The sequence below is a fragment of the Nomascus leucogenys genome, chromosome 25, assembly GCF_006542625.1.
Source record: "Nomascus leucogenys isolate Asia chromosome 25, Asia_NLE_v1, whole genome shotgun sequence".
NCBI lineage: Eukaryota > Metazoa > Chordata > Mammalia > Primates > Hylobatidae > Nomascus > Nomascus leucogenys.
Window position 1 is genome coordinate 10,501,405 of NC_044405.1, and position 17,843 is coordinate 10,519,247.

The 17,843-nt window shown below is 34.5% G+C and overlaps 1 long non-coding RNA gene across 1 annotated transcript in view; it reads left to right on the plus strand.

Moving 5' to 3' along the window:
- The window catches only part of LOC105738718, a 213,408-nt gene extending 197,364 nt beyond the window's left edge, over positions 1 to 16,044 (plus strand). Inside the window, exon 4 of the long non-coding RNA XR_001114563.2 lies at positions 13,716 to 16,044. This is a non-coding gene — a long non-coding RNA (uncharacterized LOC105738718). The remainder of the gene's footprint in view (positions 1 to 13,715) is intronic.
- Positions 16,045 to 17,843: the final 1,799 nt, after the last annotated feature.

The window sequence follows — 17,843 nt, forward strand, 5'->3', positions numbered from 1 at the left end:
GCCCGTGATGCTGAAAGATTAAAGACTCCACGAGTACATACAACATGACTGACTGATTACACTGACTTCAGTGCAACTCACTGGGAGAAGCACGAGGCTTGACCTTTAACCAGCTCTCTCAAGCACATGACAATCTTTCTATATCCAAGGGAGGCTTTTTTTTTTCTTTCACAAACTCACTTTTATTTATGAAACAGACCCCTTCTAGACCCCTCCTCAGGACTTTTTACAAAGGGTGCCCATTAGACCACTTATATCATCTCCTCTAATTGCTGTTTATTCTATTTGCATTTGTTTGTCTCATTTAACTGTAATCACCTTATGGTAAGGGTGTTGGTGGTCGTACCAGGAGTGGCACTGACATAACTCCAGCCTTAGGTGACACCTGAGCTTTACCAACTTAATTTCCCTTGTGGTCTTACTTAATTCATCTTACTCCAGTGGTTAAAAGAATGATAAAATTTCCATAATTCTGCTTGGGCCCAATCTCTCTTTCTCTTCCTCTATCTCTCCCTCTTTCTCTCCCTCACTCTTTCTCTTTCTTTTTTCTCTCCCCTGAGTCCATTTATTTCTCTTTTTAAAATCAGTAATTAGCAACGTATCTCTGAAATTTACTAATTAACTTTATTTCTGATAACTAAGCTTGATAACTTTTCTTCTTTCTATAAAATAAACTTATCCTCTGATACATACAGCCCAATTAAATGTTGACTTTCTCAGTTGTAGAGCTATCGATTTCCTAAGATTAAAGCAGTCTTCCTCATTGAAATTTGAGAAAAGTCCAAGGCAATAATATGAGGACAAAGAGGGAGTTGCCATTGTCTGATGAAAGACAACTGAATAGATAAATGTGTCAAAAAGAACAAGTGGTATAACGGATCGTAAGTATAGCAAATCCACAGCTTATTATGAATTGTCTGATGTACATAGTTTTGAACTTTTCTTTTAAATCTTTACTTTTTTAAATTAAGTCATTTAACTATGTATTTGAAGACAATGTTTCCCCACCTTTAAGCTGCCTCAAAATCTTTCTAAGGACACCCACCAGGGACTTCTCTCAATGCATATATTCAGTTTTTTTAAGATGATGATATCTCTATCAGCAAGCATAGTGATGGCTTGCATATGTTAAATACTCTATTAGGTTATGGTGTATACATGTAATCCTAACAAAAAGCCTGTGAGGTATTAAGAGGTTTCTTTATGTACAAAGAAAAGATACTCCTGTTTATTATGATCCAGGCAGCAAGGCCAAGCTGTTTTCCAGTGTCTTCCAAAGAGGATGTAGCATGGTTGAAATTCAAAATCAGGTGTGTTCGCCCTGACTACCGTGTTCCTTCACATGAATGAAAATGATCTAGTAGGGAGATACTAATTCTCCTTTTCAATAACCTTTTTCTTTAAACCATTTTTCTTTTTCAATAAACATAACTAACATAAGAGTGCTTGTAATCTTTCCTCAGAAATCGAGTTTGTATTTTCCATTTATCCCTGCATTAACTAAGGTTTTAAAGGTAATGAATTCAGAATTTATTTGAATAACATCGTTTCAGTAGAAGCACTAACAGCAGAAGCCCAGGGGCTTCCTGACAACATAACCAGGTTTAACATTTCTCCTATCTTTTCTTCCGATTTATCATAAAATGTTTACATAAAATTAGTTTGTTGTATGTACATTTAATTATTGTGTCTTGTGTTTTTACAGGCAATTTATTTATCTATGTATTAGTTTGCTCGGGCTTCCATGACAAAATATTGCAGACGGGGTGGCTTAAGCAACAGGAATTTATAACTCTAGAGGCTGGAAGTCTGAGATGAAGGTGTCGGAAGGGCTGGTTTCTGCTGAGTCCCTCTCCTTGGTTTGCGGATAACTGTGCCCTTGCTGCCTCTGCTCATGGTTGTTCCTCTGGGCACACACACTTCTGATGTCTCTGTGTGTATCCAAATCTCCTCTTCTTGGGAGAACGCCAGTCAGTTTGGTTTAGGGCCCTCCCTAGTAACCTCATTTTAACATAATTATCTCTTTAAAGGCCCTGCCTCTAAATACTGGCACATTCTCAGGTACTGAGGGATTATGGCTTCAACATATGAATTTTCAGGGGACACAATTTAGCCCATCACAGTCTGTGTAATTGAAAAGCTATAGCACAGAATATTGAATTGCTATTTGTGTAAAGAAAAAAGGTGCCACTGTAGACATGGAAACAGTTCAAACAAAGGGGGACAGGAGTAGATAGGAATGGATTAAAAGAAGATATGTTATTTTCTCATGGCAGAGAATATGTTGAGTGCCTTAGAAACATAAACAAAATATGAGAAATATTTTATTCTAATACAACAATGAGCAAAACTGTGCTTAAGCCAGACGGCTGGAATTAGGGATGCAGGAAATAAGCATTGCAATTATATGTCAATCAAGTGATAAACTTAAAACCCTGCAGTGTTAGTTAAGAAGAAAGATTATTAGATTTATCAAAACACCACAGTGGGATACAGGAAATATAGCCCAAATAACAAAGAGAATATTTGCAGGAACTAAGAATAATCATTTTAAAAGAAAATAGGTTGAAATTAAGTCAAGAATGTTGAACAATGATCATAATAAAAACAACTCTGAAAGCCTATTAGAAACCTATTGCCTCTGGCTCCTTAGAATATTTAAGAATTTGATGTCCAGAAACAGTCATGGCCCTTTCAGGAATATAATGTTGCTTTATAATGAAATTTTCAAAAATTCATAAAAGATTCACAAGTCTAAAAAGAACAATGCAGATCCTCAGAGAGTCTTACATTTAAATAAATGTAGAAAATTTAAGTATACTGCAGGAGAGAACCTGAAATATTATAAAGGATTTTTAAAGAGCAAATAATTAGAGTTTTGTCTTGAAAATGTAAGATTTTAAAATGGTATGGTATCTTTAAAAATCTGATAGTTCACCTATAAGAAAATGTTGCTAGAAAAGATTGGTATCAGGGTGGGCACAACTTATAGACAGGAGAATATTTTCCAATTTCTGGAAAAGAATCAGCATAGAAGATGCTTTATTTATTTCTTTAAATTCAAGATAAATGATACCAAATGTGGAACAGATGCTATTTTGGAGACAGGAATACATATGATACTAACAAAGAGAAATTAAACAGTGAAAGCAATTCACAAATAGTGACACATAAAGATGGGCACTATATTACAAGATTCAAAGGAGTATGACTTGGAGAAATGAGAACTATAAATTGTCAGCCTCACAGGGATTTGAATAGTCTTTTACATATATCAGAAAGAGAATTAAAGTTTTTATGTTATAACATTCAGGAAACAGTTAGTTTGTTAACTCAGTGGCTTGACTGGGTATAGATACAGTCTTGGAAAATAACTGTCATGACAGTGGCAGATTGAGGAGATGCTGGTGGCCAGAAACTATGTTATAGCACAGTGAAGAGTTTATGAGCATCTAAATAGAAAATCGGGCAGAACCAATGGAGTGGAAGAGATGGATATATCTGACCCGCTAGAGTAGTGAGTGTCATGGTTATGAATGACACTCCAAGATGTGGAACATGGAAGAATTGCAGACAATTTTGTGATTTCTAACTGAGATGCTAAGCAGATGTTGATGCTATTAATCTAGGAAAGCAGGAACTAAATACAAAGTAAAGGGCAAATCAGATTGCAAGACTGAAGAGAGGAGAAGCAGGAAAAAAATATAATATGAAGATATAATATGAGTAAGGATTTGCACATAGTGAGCCTAAAGTTCTAGTTCAAATTGAGATAGAAAAGTCTTAGGAGCTAATGAGAAAATGAGTATACTCATTATTACCATTTCCTTTCACACTTCTGATAGGATTATGCTTATCATATACTGTACATTATTTTTCTGATCTGGTTGCCCTTGCTCATTGATAATCCTCTCATCTATAAACCTCATCTCTCGCTTCTCATCTTCAGACAGCAAAAAATAAGTACAAAATACATACACACTTTTAGTTGCGGAAATGATTGTCAAATTAAATTAAAGAATTCGGCTTTCACTCTCTCATTGAAAAATACACTTCTATAAATGGAATGGCTTTAAGTATTTATTCATAGCTATGCATTCATCCTGCAATGCTTCAACTAGAAAAAAGGAAGAAGAAAATGAAAAGGGCCTAGGATATTAGTATCCTGTTGAAATAAAAGTAAAACTTCAATTGTTTTCCTGCCTAACAGAACACTTTTTGTCTCCAGTGAATGGCAGACCAGGCAGCCTTGTCATTTTAGAAGTAAAAGGGACGTGAGTGGCTTCAGCCTGGGATACTGATGTAAAAGGAGATAATTAAAAAGAGAGATTTGATTATGTGAAATCCAAGAAGGTGCTCACTCTCCTAACACGCTTTTTGTGCAAATGTGTTCCACTCCCTGTGGGGACTGACTGAAATTAAACAGCGATTCTTTGGGAGCAAGGAGGATCTTCTACTTAAACAGAATCCTTATCAAGATCTCCCCGGGATTTGACTGAGACGGTCAGGAACAGACCTTCATCAGGGAAGGTGTATAAATCCCAGTATGAAGTGCCCAGTGGAATCCGAAGAGATGAATAACTCACTTAAAATATCTATTAAAAGGAAACTTCTAGAATCTTGGGAAAAAAATCCCATTTAAATAGCTTTTAATCACCCCTGAGCATCCATGATATACTTTCTCTGAGGAGCACAGGTATTTGGCCTCTCTAGGAGACTGCATTGCCTTCCTGGTAGAGTTTTTATTTTTTATTTATTTTATTTATTTATTTTGTCTAGGGTTGGAGAGTCATCTTTAAATTTCTATGGAGATGTTATTATCCCTTGCTGAGAAAACATATTAAGGAGAGTTACAGAAACTGATGTTATACTGTTGATTTGGAAGCAAGTATGTTCGAAAATATGCATTTGATATTCTGGAAGGTATGACTTGAGGAAGTTTCAGGGGTCTTAACTTCACATTTGCACCAATATTTTGAGCAGAGGAGGAGAAAGAAACAAAATAGAACCAGTATTCTTACCCCATTAGGTATTATTCAGTAGAACCTGAGTAACTCACTGTGAAACCCTGTTGGGAGGACTGGACTTGCCTGCTTCAAAAAGGAAAATCATGGAGTCAGATAGATGGGATAAACAAGTTGTGTGAGACAAACAGACATGATTGCACTGTCCCTAGTAAAGAGAACACTAGTGGATTTGCTGCTACAAAAAAAAATAAAAAGAGAAACATTCTTTCTCTATATCTCAGTCAGTAACTACTCCATCAACCAAAAAGCCCACAGCTTTTGCTGCAAACCTCAATGACATGTTGACCTTCAGCTCCTCCCACTGGGATGCACAATAATTTTTGTTTGAAAAATTGACTTTCCCATGATGAAAGAAAAGTGAGAAAAGAATTGTTTTATTCACTGAACAAAACCAGTATAACTTTTCAGACCTTTGTCTTTTTTGTGAAACTCATCACTCAATTAAGATTGATCATGTCTATGAGGCTAAAAATTATAGTCAAGAGCTTCTAATTTATGAAAAGAATAGCAGACCTTTCTTTTTAAAGTGATCATTTTCAACATGAACTAAATTTAAAATAGTATGTATTTAGTTTTAGTAACTTATTATTCTTACTTTTGTATTTAAAATATCCTGTAAATTACTAAACTCTATAACATGCATATCATCAGTAACTAAATTGTTTTGAAATTCTGGCATCAGGTTAGAAGAAATTTCTGCATTTATAGGAGGTGTTAACATCTGTAAAGTTTAAAAATAAGTATAACTTAAGATTTCATGCTAAAAAATGTATTTTCAAAATTTAGATTTTTTTTAAAGTAATTCGTGACAGTTTTTTTACAGAACTTGATAATTTTGCTTCTACCACATCTCCAGGCTCACTTTGCATCCAGCACCTTCCTTGATCACCAGTCAAACTTTCATCTTTCTGTTTCTGGAGTTCACCAAGCTCTTTCCCAATTGAGGTTACTTATATATGTATATGTTTTGCCTGGGCTATTCTTCACCACACTGTTCATGTGGCTAATTCTTTTACTATCTTTAAAGATCACCTTAAATGACAGGAACGTGTTACCTTTCCTGGCTCCAAATCCAAAATTAGGTCTTATCCCTTTATTACATTTACCCATAGATTTTCTTGATAGCACAGGGAAATAGAGTTTTATTCATCCTTGTATCCCCAGCACCTATCATATTATGTAGTAGGCACCCAGGAAATATTCATTGCATGAATTAAATAGAGATGGTCTGTGCTTTCAAAGAACTTTCAGTCTTCATAATGCATATAAATAATAAAGATATTAAATTAAATTTCATTATAAATGTTATATTAGGAAATCCATATAGGATGCTTTCTAACCTATACTTAGAGTAAAATTCAAAGCGTAATCTAAAGGATAAATATGAATCAACCAAGAAAGAAGGGTAGCTTTTCATCTACTTGTATCTAATAGATACATTTTTGTATTGAAAAAAATGTTTCAGGTAGATATATTTTATCCAAAATTGCTTCAGGCAAATAGAGGTACAAAGGGCCAATGGAGAAGTATCTCAACATGATTAAGCTTAGTGGACATCACTGTCCTGCATAGGATAAAGACTGTCACTGAAGACCCTGCTTATCTTTAACATTGTCCATTTTGTAGTGCCATCAGGAAGTATTAAAGAAAACCCTCAGGGTACAGAGTAACAACAACCGTATATGCTTGTACCTGCCACTTTTTGTCAGTAACTAAAAGAAAAATATTGTATATTGTTTTATAGAGTGCTTAAATGACATTTACCTACACAAATATCAAATTACAAACATTTTGTGCTTCAAAACTTATTTATAAGTTTTGTTTATATATTATTTATAACCTCAGTATGATTTAAACCATATAACAAATTATTATTATGACATATATATGTATATAAAAGAAAATAGCAAGAGAGGAAAAGAGAACTACAAAAGAACTGCAAGACAGACAGAAAATAATGAACAAAATGGAAATAGTAAGTCCTTCTCTATCAATAATTACTTTAAATGAAGTGGATTAAAATCTCCAATTAAAAGACATAGAGTAGCCGAATAGATCTTTTTTTAAAAAAAGATCCAACTGTATGCTGTCTACAGAAGACTTAACGTTAGCTTGGAGGAACACATGGGCTGAAAGTGAAGGTATGGAAAAGATGTCTCATGCAAACAGTTACCCAAACAAAGAAGAAGTAGCTGTCCTTAGACAAAATCAACATTAAATCAAAAACTGTCACAGGAGACAAAGAAGTACATTATGTAATGATTAGAGGGTCAATCACTCCAGAAAATACAACAATTAAAAATATATATGCACAGAACATCAGAGTGCCTAAGTATCTAGAGCAAACTTTGACAGACCTGAAGAAAGGAATAGGCATTAATACCAGAATATTTGGACACTTCAATACCCCACTTTCAATAAGGGAAAGTCCAGAAATAAAGTCAATAAGGAAATAACAGACTTGAACAATACTATAGACCAGGGACCCCCAACCTCTGAGCCACAGACCAGTATTGGTCCATGTCCTGTTAGGAACTGGGCCACACCGCAGGAGGTGAGCTGTGGGACAGGTAGCATTACAGCCTGAGCTCTGCCTCCTGTCAGATCAGCAGTGGCATTAGATTCTTACAGGGAATGAACCATATCGTGAACTGCATGTGGGAGGGATCTAGATTCTGTAATTCTCATGAGAATCAGAACCACCCCTGACCCTCCCTTTGCATGAAAAAGCTGTCTTCCGTGAAACCAGTCTCTGGTCCAAAAAGGCCGGGCACTTCTACTGTAAACCCAATGAAACTAATAGACATATAGAGAGCATTCCACCCAACAGCAACAGAATATACATTCTTCCAACGTGCACATGAAAAATTTTCCAGGATACATCAAATGATAGGTCACAAAAACAAGCCTTAGTAAATTTAAGAACATTGAAATCTTACTAAGTACCTTTTCTGACTACAATAGAATTAAACTACAAATAAATATCAGAAGAAAAGGCAGAAAAGTCATAAATTTGTGGGAAATTTAAAAACACACTTTTGAGTAACCAATGGGTAAAAGAAAATCAAAAGTGCTATTAGAAACTATTTTCAGCAAACAAAAATATAAACACAACATAGCAAAACTTATGGTACACAACAAAGCAGTACTGGGAGAAAATTTTATAGCAATAAATGTGTACATTAATATAGAATAAAGATCTCAGTAAACAACCTAACTTTCCATCTCAACAAACTAGAAATAGAAGAACAAGCTAAGCTCCAAAGTAGCAGAAGAAAGTAAATAATAAATATTAGAGGAGCAATAAGTGAAATAGAGACTAGGAAAAAATAGAAAAAATTAGTGAAACTAAAAATTGTAATTTTAAAAAGATCCAAAAATTGACAAACCATTAGCTAGACTAAGAAAAAAGAGAGAATGCTCAGATAAATAAGATCAGAAATGAAAGAGGAACCATTATAAATGATGCCAAAGAAATAGAAAGGGTAAGAAAAGACTTAATGAATAATTATACACCAACAAACCAGATAATCCAGAGAAAACAGATAATCCCTATAAATATACAACTCATCACAACTGAGCCATGAAAGAAAACAGAATATCTGAAAAGGCCTATAACTATAACAAAATTCAATCTGTAAGTACAACCTCTCACAAAGAAAAGCCCGGGAAGAGATGGCTGCAATGTAGAAATCTGCAAAGCATTTAAAGACTTAATGTCAATCATTTTCAATTTCTTCAAAAAAAATTCAAGAGAAAACATTTACAAATTTATTTTATGAGGCCAGCGTTACTTTGATTCTAAAGTCAGACAAAGTCACTTCAAGGAAAGAAAGCTACAGGCAAATATGCCTGATGAATGTAGATGCACAAACCCTCAACAAAATACTAGCAAACTTAATTTAACAGCACATTGAAAGGATCATACACAATGATCAAGTGATATTTATTTCTGGGATCCAAAGATGGATCAATATACACAAATCAATAATGTGATTTACTACATTAACAGACTGAAGAATAAAAATCATATCCTTTAGTCAATAGATGCAGAAAAAGAATTTGACAAAATTCAACAATCACTCATGGTGAAAACCAAATCAGATATAGAAGGAACGTGCCTTAACTTTATAAAGGCCCATATCTGACGAGCCCACAGTTAACATCATACTCAGTGATTAAAAAACCAAAAACTTTTCCTGTAAGATCAAGAGCAAGACAAGGATGCCAGTCTCGCCACTTTTATTCAACATAGTACAGGAAGTCCTGGTTGGAATAATTAGGCAAGAAAAAGAAACAACAGACACCCAAATCAGGAAGAAACAAGCAAAATTATCTCCATTTACAGACGACAGGATTTTATATGTAGAAAACCATAAAGAATTTCCCCAAAAAAACCCTATTAGAACTAATAAGCAAATTCAGTAAAACTGCAGAATACAAAATCCAGATATAAAATAATCAGTTGCATTTCTATACACTAATAATGAACTATCCAAAAGAAAATTTTTTTAAATCTCATTTACAATGGAATCAAAAAGAAAAAGATAAGAATTAACTTATCTAGGGAGATAAAAGACATACATCGGAAACTAAACATTGATGAAATAAATTAAAGAAGACGCAAATAAATTGAAAGCCATCTTGTGTTTATGGATTAGAAGAATTAATATTGTTTGAATGTTCATACTATGCAAAGGAATCTACAGATTCAATGAAATTCTTACCAAAATCCCAATGACATTTTTTACAGATAAGGAAAAATCAATTCTAAATTTATTTGGAATGACAAAAGACCTCAAGTAGCCAAAACAATCTTGAGAAAGTAGAAGAAAACTGAAGGCAACACACTTCTAAATTTCAAAATGTGTTATAAAACTATGATAATTAAAATAGTATTGTGATGGCATAAAGACAGACATACATTCAAGTGGAATAGAATAGAAAAACTAATGCATTTTTAAAAGTTAATTGATTATGGACAAGAGTGCCAAGAATACCCAAGAGAGAAAATATAGTCTCCTTAACAAATGGTTTTGGAATAACTGGTTTTCTATTTGCAAAAGAATGAAATTAGACCCTTATCTTACTCCATACACAAAATCAACTCAAAATGGACTGAAGATCTAAAGATAAGACCTGAAACTGTAGAACTCCTAAAAGAAAAGCATAAGGGGCCGGTGCGGTGGCTCACGCCTGTAATCCCAGCACTTTGGGAGGCTGAGGCAGGAGGATCACAAGGTCAGGAGATCGAGACCATGCTGGCTAACAAGGTGAAACCCCGTCTCTACTAAAAATACAAAAAATTAGCCAGGCGAGCTGGCGCGCGCCTGTAGTTCCAGCTATGTGGGAGGCTGAGGCAGGAGAATGGCGTGAATCCGGGAGGCGGAGCTTGCAGTGAGCTGAGATCGCGCCACTGCACTCCAGCCTGGGCGACAGCGAGACTCCGTCTCAAAAAAAAAAAAAAAAAAAAGAAAAAGAAAAACATAAGGAAAAAGCTTCATGACATTGGTTTGGCAATGATTTCTTGGCTATGACACCAAAAGCATAGGCAACGAAAGCAAAAACAAACAATGGAACTACATCAAGCTAAAACATTTCTCCACAGCAAAGAAAACAATTAGCAGAGTGAAGAAGCAACCCATGGAATAGGAGAATTTGCAAGCCATACGTATGAAAAGTAGTATATCCAAAATATATAAGAAATTCATTCAACTTCATAGCAAAAAAACAAATAACTCAACTAAAAAATAAGGGAAGGACATGAATAGATAGATGTCTCTCCAAAGAAGATGTACAAAGGCCAACAGGTGTGTGGAAAGGTGCTAATATCACAAATTATCAGTGAAATGCAAATCCAAATTACAATGATATATCACCTCACACCTATCAGAATGACTATTATCAAGAAAAAAACACAAGACAATAAGGGTTGATGAAGATGTGGAGAAACTGGAATCTTTTTACACTCTTGGTAGAAGTGTGAAATGTTACTATGAAAACAGAATGGAGTTTCCTAAAAAAATGTATTAGAATTGAATTACCATATGATCCATCAACCTCACTGTAGGGATTGTATATCCCAAATTGATATCCAGAAGAATTGTAATTAGGATATCAAAGAGATACTTGCACTCCGATGTTTGTTCCATTTACAATAGCCAAGATGTGGAAACAACCTAAATGTCCATCAAAAGATACATGGATAAAGAAATGTGGTATATACACACAATGGGATATTATTCAACCTTACAAAAGGAAGAAATTCTGCAATATGCAACAACATTGATGCTAAGTGAAATAAGTCTGTCACTAGAAGACAAATACTGCATGATTCCAATTCTATAAGGTATCTAAAATAGTAAAATATAGAAGTGGAGAATAGAATAGAATGGTGGTTGCCAGGGTCAGGGGATAGGGACAAATGGGAAACTGCTATTCGATGAGTATAAAGTTTCAGTTATGCAAAATGACTGAGTTCTTCAAATCTGCTGTATAACATTGTGCCTGTGGTTAACAATACTGTGTTCTACAGTTAAGATGTTGTTGAGAGTAGGTCTTGTTTTAAGTGTTCCCAAGCATAATTTTAAAAGAAAGAAAGATGGCATCCATCAATCTCCAAAGTCTGTCCTTCCACTTAGTGATCTAAAAGAAAGATAGATTGTATTCGCCATGACTGAAGCAGAAAAGCGTACAGGAAGATTTTAGCTGGCCTAACTGGATCCTTGTGCCCAATCTCTAAGCAATCATTTTTTCCATAGAGATACAATGTTATATTGGACAAGCCTAGGCCTCAACCCAATCTTGCTGCCAAGAAAAGAGAACCATGAAAACTGACATTTCATCAGGTCCACAAGTGAAAACTATTGGAAAGGTTCAGATAAAGAGGGATGAAGAATCTATAGCCTCCACTATTTATTTATTTATTTATTTATTTTTGAGACAGAGTCTTGCTCTGTCGCCCAGGCTGGAGTGCAGTGATGTGATCTCAGCTCACTGCAAGCTCTGCCTCCCAGGTTCACAGCCATTCTCCTGCCTCAGCCTCCCGAGTAGCTGGGACTACAGGCGCCCACCGACATGCCCGGCTAATTTTTTTGTATTTTTAGTACAGACAGGGTTTCACCGTGTTAGCCAGGATGGTCTTGATCTCCTGACCTCGGGATCCGCCCGCCTCAGCCTCCCAAAGTACTGAGATTACAGGCGTGAGCCACCGCACCCGGCCGCCTCCACTATTTATTACACTTCAGTTGGAATTGCCAGAAATAACTAAATAAATGCCAGTGTGTGCAACCAACACTATTGGAATTAGAAAAAGAAAATGAAAAAATTGGATTGGATAGAGAAAATTTTCATTTATTTTTACAGTCAGATGAGTATGAAGCACTGAAAATCCAGAGGCACAGTAAGAAGTAAAAAGAAAATTGAGGAGTTCAGAAAGGTACAAGTAGGCTGTTCAGTGTTGCCTATGTTGAAATACTGTCTCCAATTTTGGCAACAAGTAAAATGCTGATGGTTTTTATGAAATATCTTTATTAATTTTGTAGCCATAAACTTCATCTTTTCATAATTAAATCTAGTATTCCCACCCCTATAGTTACACATCTCCTGGGAAACTAGTATATTCCTCAACAAATTCTAATCCTATATTAAGAAAAGTAAAAAGCAAAGAAGGAAAATAAAGATATGTATATGTAACTATCTCAAATTTCATCTTCTGGCTGTCCTCTTTCCTAAGCATCTTCTCAAGTGTTATGGATTTAATGTCTCTTTTTAAGAGGTCTTTAAAACAGAGTGAAACTTTTTAAAGCTCAATTTTGTGCCTTCTTGAAGCATAAAAATAATAAGCAGTTTTGCAAAAACACAGACTACGCTAGTTTTTATTTTTTTCTAAAGCATGTGGTAGAAAGAACCAACTTTCTTTGGAAATAAATGTTATATTTAGTTCCCTCATTTGTCAGCATGGTTTAGTGATTGTTTCATTCAGGCTGTATGGGAAATCTCAAGGTGAGTTAACTCCAATCAAAGAAGTTGAAGTGATCTAAGCAAGAAAGCACATTTTGTGCCTTACAGTGTACTCACTTGTCTCTTTAGGGAATTAACTACTCATTTCCTTGTGTTCTCAAAACGTGGCCATTTAAAGAAACTTAATTATAATAATTTTGTAAACATTTCCTTCCTCATGTACTCATTAACTTAGATGGAATTGAAATTTTTATAGATACCACTGTGACTAGAGTCACACATATTACACATAAGTAATTACAAAGTTAAAGTTAGAACAAAAATAATATATTTATGACCACTTCATTTGCTGGTTAATTAGTGGAATTTGGAATCAGGTCAGGCTACAGAGCAATGGTGTACTAAAAATAGCATTTGAATTTCTTTAGATTCTAGAATTTTTTTGTTTGTTTTTAAGAGTGTTTAATGTGCAGGAACTATCCTCATGTATTCCAGTCACTATTGCTTCAAAGAAAAAGAAAAGTATCTGCATTGATGGTCAAAACCAAAATTTTAAAAATAGAAGAAAAAAATATATAAAATTGCTTGAGTGAGGTTACAATAGAATTATTTAATAGATTAATGAATGAACTAAAAACTACATTAATATATTAATATGTGAAATGAATTTTTCTGTTAGTCCATTTTTAAAAAATGATTTTCTTCCTTTCGATTCTTTCCTTCCAGATTCTTTGTCTTTTTATCTATGGACCAACTGTCATCTTTCCTAACAGAAGACTACGCATCTCTGTGATACCTCTCAGATGACAACAAAGTTCTGTAAGGTTTCTTGTGTGGAAATGAGAGGACACATCCTCAAATCCTGCCAGCATTTGTTTAGTAAGAGTGCTTGATCATTTGATGGTTACTTTTAAATTTCCTGAGCCAATGGTCCTCCTAAGCCAACTATTCATTCTGTGTAATGGCTGATGAAATTAACAAGGGACAAACCAAATCCCAATTGCCTATACAGCAGTACATCAAAGATACGCATATCCAAAACATAGATAAAATCATATATACTATCTTGTAGTGTGGTTTTTGTCTGGAGATGTTTTCATTTTTTACTCTTTCTAGACCAATAAGCCACATATAATGATTTACATTAGTGTTGATGGGTCAGATGGTTTTGAACAACATTGATAACATTTAATAGGCATAAGATGTACTTTAGGTTTTATTTAATATTTATGTCATCTTTATGTAACTATATTAGGGTCAATAAATGATAAATGCTTACAATTTTCAAGTAAATAGCAAAATAGTCAATAGTTCTTGGATATGCAATTGCAGTATTCTACAGTCAACAGAATTAGTATTAAAACCAGCTTAACTTCTATGACGAGCAAATATAAGTACCTTAGAAATATGTTGGCTTTCATAATGAAGCTATATTGATATACAACATTGAATGTATATTCTACATACTGAAATTTTTAAAGAAATAAACTGGCTGCATTTATATATCTCCTAGGAGACTTCCACTCCATGTGACCTTAGAGATCATCATTTTTATCATTTTACACTGCAGCTTACCATCACATTTTAAAGTGCATTTACCATCATATTTAATTTAATATGAATAGTGTCTTTAAGTTGGGTTTAATTATCCCAATGTTTCAAGTGATAAAATTGGGGATCTGAATTTTAAATAATTTGTTTCAGGACACAAAGATACAAAGTGGCATGAGCCATGATTTCAACACAAGTGTGTTGTAGGAGACTGCGTCTCACAAAGCGCTAAAGTGTCCTGCATAATTTTTTTTTTTTTTTAAGATGGAGTCTCACTCTGTCACCCAGGCTGACATGCAATAGTTCAATCTCAGCTCACTGCAACCTCCGCCTGCCGGCTTCAAGTGATTCTTCTGCCTCAGCCTCCAGAGTAGCTGGGATTACAGGCACGCGCAACCATGCCCGAGTAATTTTTGTATTTATTTTATTTTATTTTATTTTATTTTATTTTATTTTATTTAATAGAGATGAGGTTTCTACATGTTGGTCAGATAGGTCTCAAATTCCTGACTTCAGGTGATCCGCCTGCCTCGGCCTCCCAAAGTGCTGGGATTACAGGCGTGAGCCACCGCGCCCGGATCCTGCATAAATTTTTTAGGCATTCACTCCACAAAGGGCTCACTGGCATTTTTCACAACACTGCTTTGTTTTCTTGCAAAGATGTAGACATTCCTTTCTGCCACACATCTATGGTCTACAATAAGAACCCAGTTCTACTCCAGCATGGATAGAGTGAGGCTTGTAAATCCTTCTGTGATGCAACTTAGCTGATGTGGAAGAATGGTTCTCAGCATACACTTTATTATTTTTCTTCATTTTTCAAAGGCAAGCATATCTTTTGCAAAATGCTGCAGGTTTTTTGTTTGTTTGTTTGTTGTTGTTTTTTTTCTTTTTACTCTTGCCACAACACAAATGTTTTACTCCTTTTCTAACAAATTTTCATTACCTACATTCAATGTACTGAAAGACTTAAAAATGAAATACTGTCTAAGCCTCCGAGATATAAAATTGAATTAGATTTACACTACACAAAACTGTCTCTCTATAGTCCACATAATCTCTCCCATCTCAAAAATTACATTGCTAATATATATGAACTGAAAGAGAAGCCAATTCAGAAAGGAGCTGATTCAGGAAGTGCAAAGAGAAAATCCCATTACAATGAGTTTTCAACTCAATTAAATAAGGCTCAAGAGACTGGGCAAATTATTGGGGCTATTCATACTATTTCATTAGAGCAAAATTTCACTGTAATGAAAAAAGAAGTTATTAGCTAGACCTTGAAAAGGCAATTCAAGATGATTTTTCTAATGTGATTTGACTTGTTTATAAGCATTTCTTAAAGCTAGTTTTATCTGTCATAGCTTATTATAAGAAGTTTCATTATTGTTTTTCAAGAAATGCCAAATTGCTAAATCTCAATAGGGAGCGTCGTGTGTATATTTCTGAAGAGCAAAGACTACATGCATTTTTATTTGTAGGTATGTTAATAAACACCATTTTCTGAAAAATTACAGTTCAATAGACTATTCATAAAACATCAAAATTTTATCTCAGTTAATAAAATACTAAGTATTCAAATTATTATACTTTATTCCAAAATTTCAACTAACAAAGATTTTCTGTTTATTAGCATTCTTACTGATACGTAGCTGACTAATATGTACCTAACATATCAGTTAAAAGCAGGGCAAAATGAAAAAAACAGAATGGTAAAACCACATTTGGAGATTAAAAATCGCATGACTCATATTTACAGTTCAAGTTTGTTCCTTCATTCAAATGGATAGTCTTTCAGCTTAGCAAAAATAAAAGGAGTGGAGAAATAGTTGAGCAAGGATTGGTATAACCTTGAAGAAGCTGTGTAGATATGTCTTTTGAGAAATTACATCACATTCCATGTGGAAATGCTTGACTACTAATTGAAGCTGATGCACAATTCCAAAACAAAGTCCATGATTTAACAGACGCCTGGAGAAGGAATCTGAAATGCCACGTTCTGTCCCCATTTGATCTTTCACTCATTATGTAAATTTTTAATACTCTTTTGTCATTTCTTATGCTTCCATCTTTTTCATTTCTCCACAAAGAATTAGCTTTTTCCCTTCTATTATTTTCAGTGAAATGAAGATCAATTATTTCCATATATTTATTCACTCATTTAAAGAATTTTTTTCATTACATGCCAGGCCTTGTTATGTCATTGACATAAAAAGCATTGTAATAAGAGCATTGTAACAAGAAAGTTCGATGCTGAGTTTTGTAGAGGAGCAAACAATAAATAAGTTAAAAAAAAAAACTTGGCCAGGTGTGCCTGTAATCCCAGCACGCTGAGAGGCTAAAGTGAGAGGATCATGTGAGTTCAGGAGTTCCAGACCAGCCTGGGCAACATAGTGGAACCACATCTCTACTAAAAATAAAAAAAAAATTAGTCCCAGCTACTTTGGAGGCTGAAGTGGGAAGATCACCTATGATCATACCACTTCACTCCAGCCTGGGAGATAGAGTAAAAGGCTGTCTCAAAAAATAAATAAATAAGTAAAATTTAAAAATTAATAAGATGATTATGATAAGCATTGGAAATGCATGAAAGGCTTTGCTAAAATAGAGAACTGGGGATTATTTAGTTTAATTTTAATGAGTCAAATAGTTTTGGCCAATATTGGTGCCAACTAATGGGCCCAAAATATGCTTTAGGTTTTACTTAATGTTTATAGCATTTTTAACTAACTATATTTGGGTCAATAAATAATAGATGTTAACAATTTTCAAGTAAGTTATATAATAGTGAATTATATAATAGTGAATAGTTACTGGGTGTATTAGTCTGTTTTCATACTGCTATAAAGAACTGCCCAAGACTGGGTAATTTATAAAGGAAACAGGTTTAATTGACACACAGTTCAGCATGGTTGGGGAGGCCTCAGGAAACTTACAATCATGACAAAAGGCACCTTTTCACAAGGCAGCAGGAAGGAGAAGTGCAAAACAAAAGGGAAAGAGCTCCTTATAAAACCATCAGATCTCATGAGAACTCACTCACTTCCAAGAGAACAGCATGGGGCAAACCACTCCCATTATTCAATTACCTCCACCTCGTCTCTTCCTTAACACATGGGGATTATGGGGATTACAATTCAAGATGAGATTTGGGTGGGGACATAAAGCCTAACCACATCACTGGATATGCAACTGTTATTGTTATTCCACAATAACAGAATTAGTACTAAAGCCAGCTTGTCTTCAATAACAAGCAAAAATAAGTATCCTAGAAATATATTGCTTTTATAATGAAATTCAAGA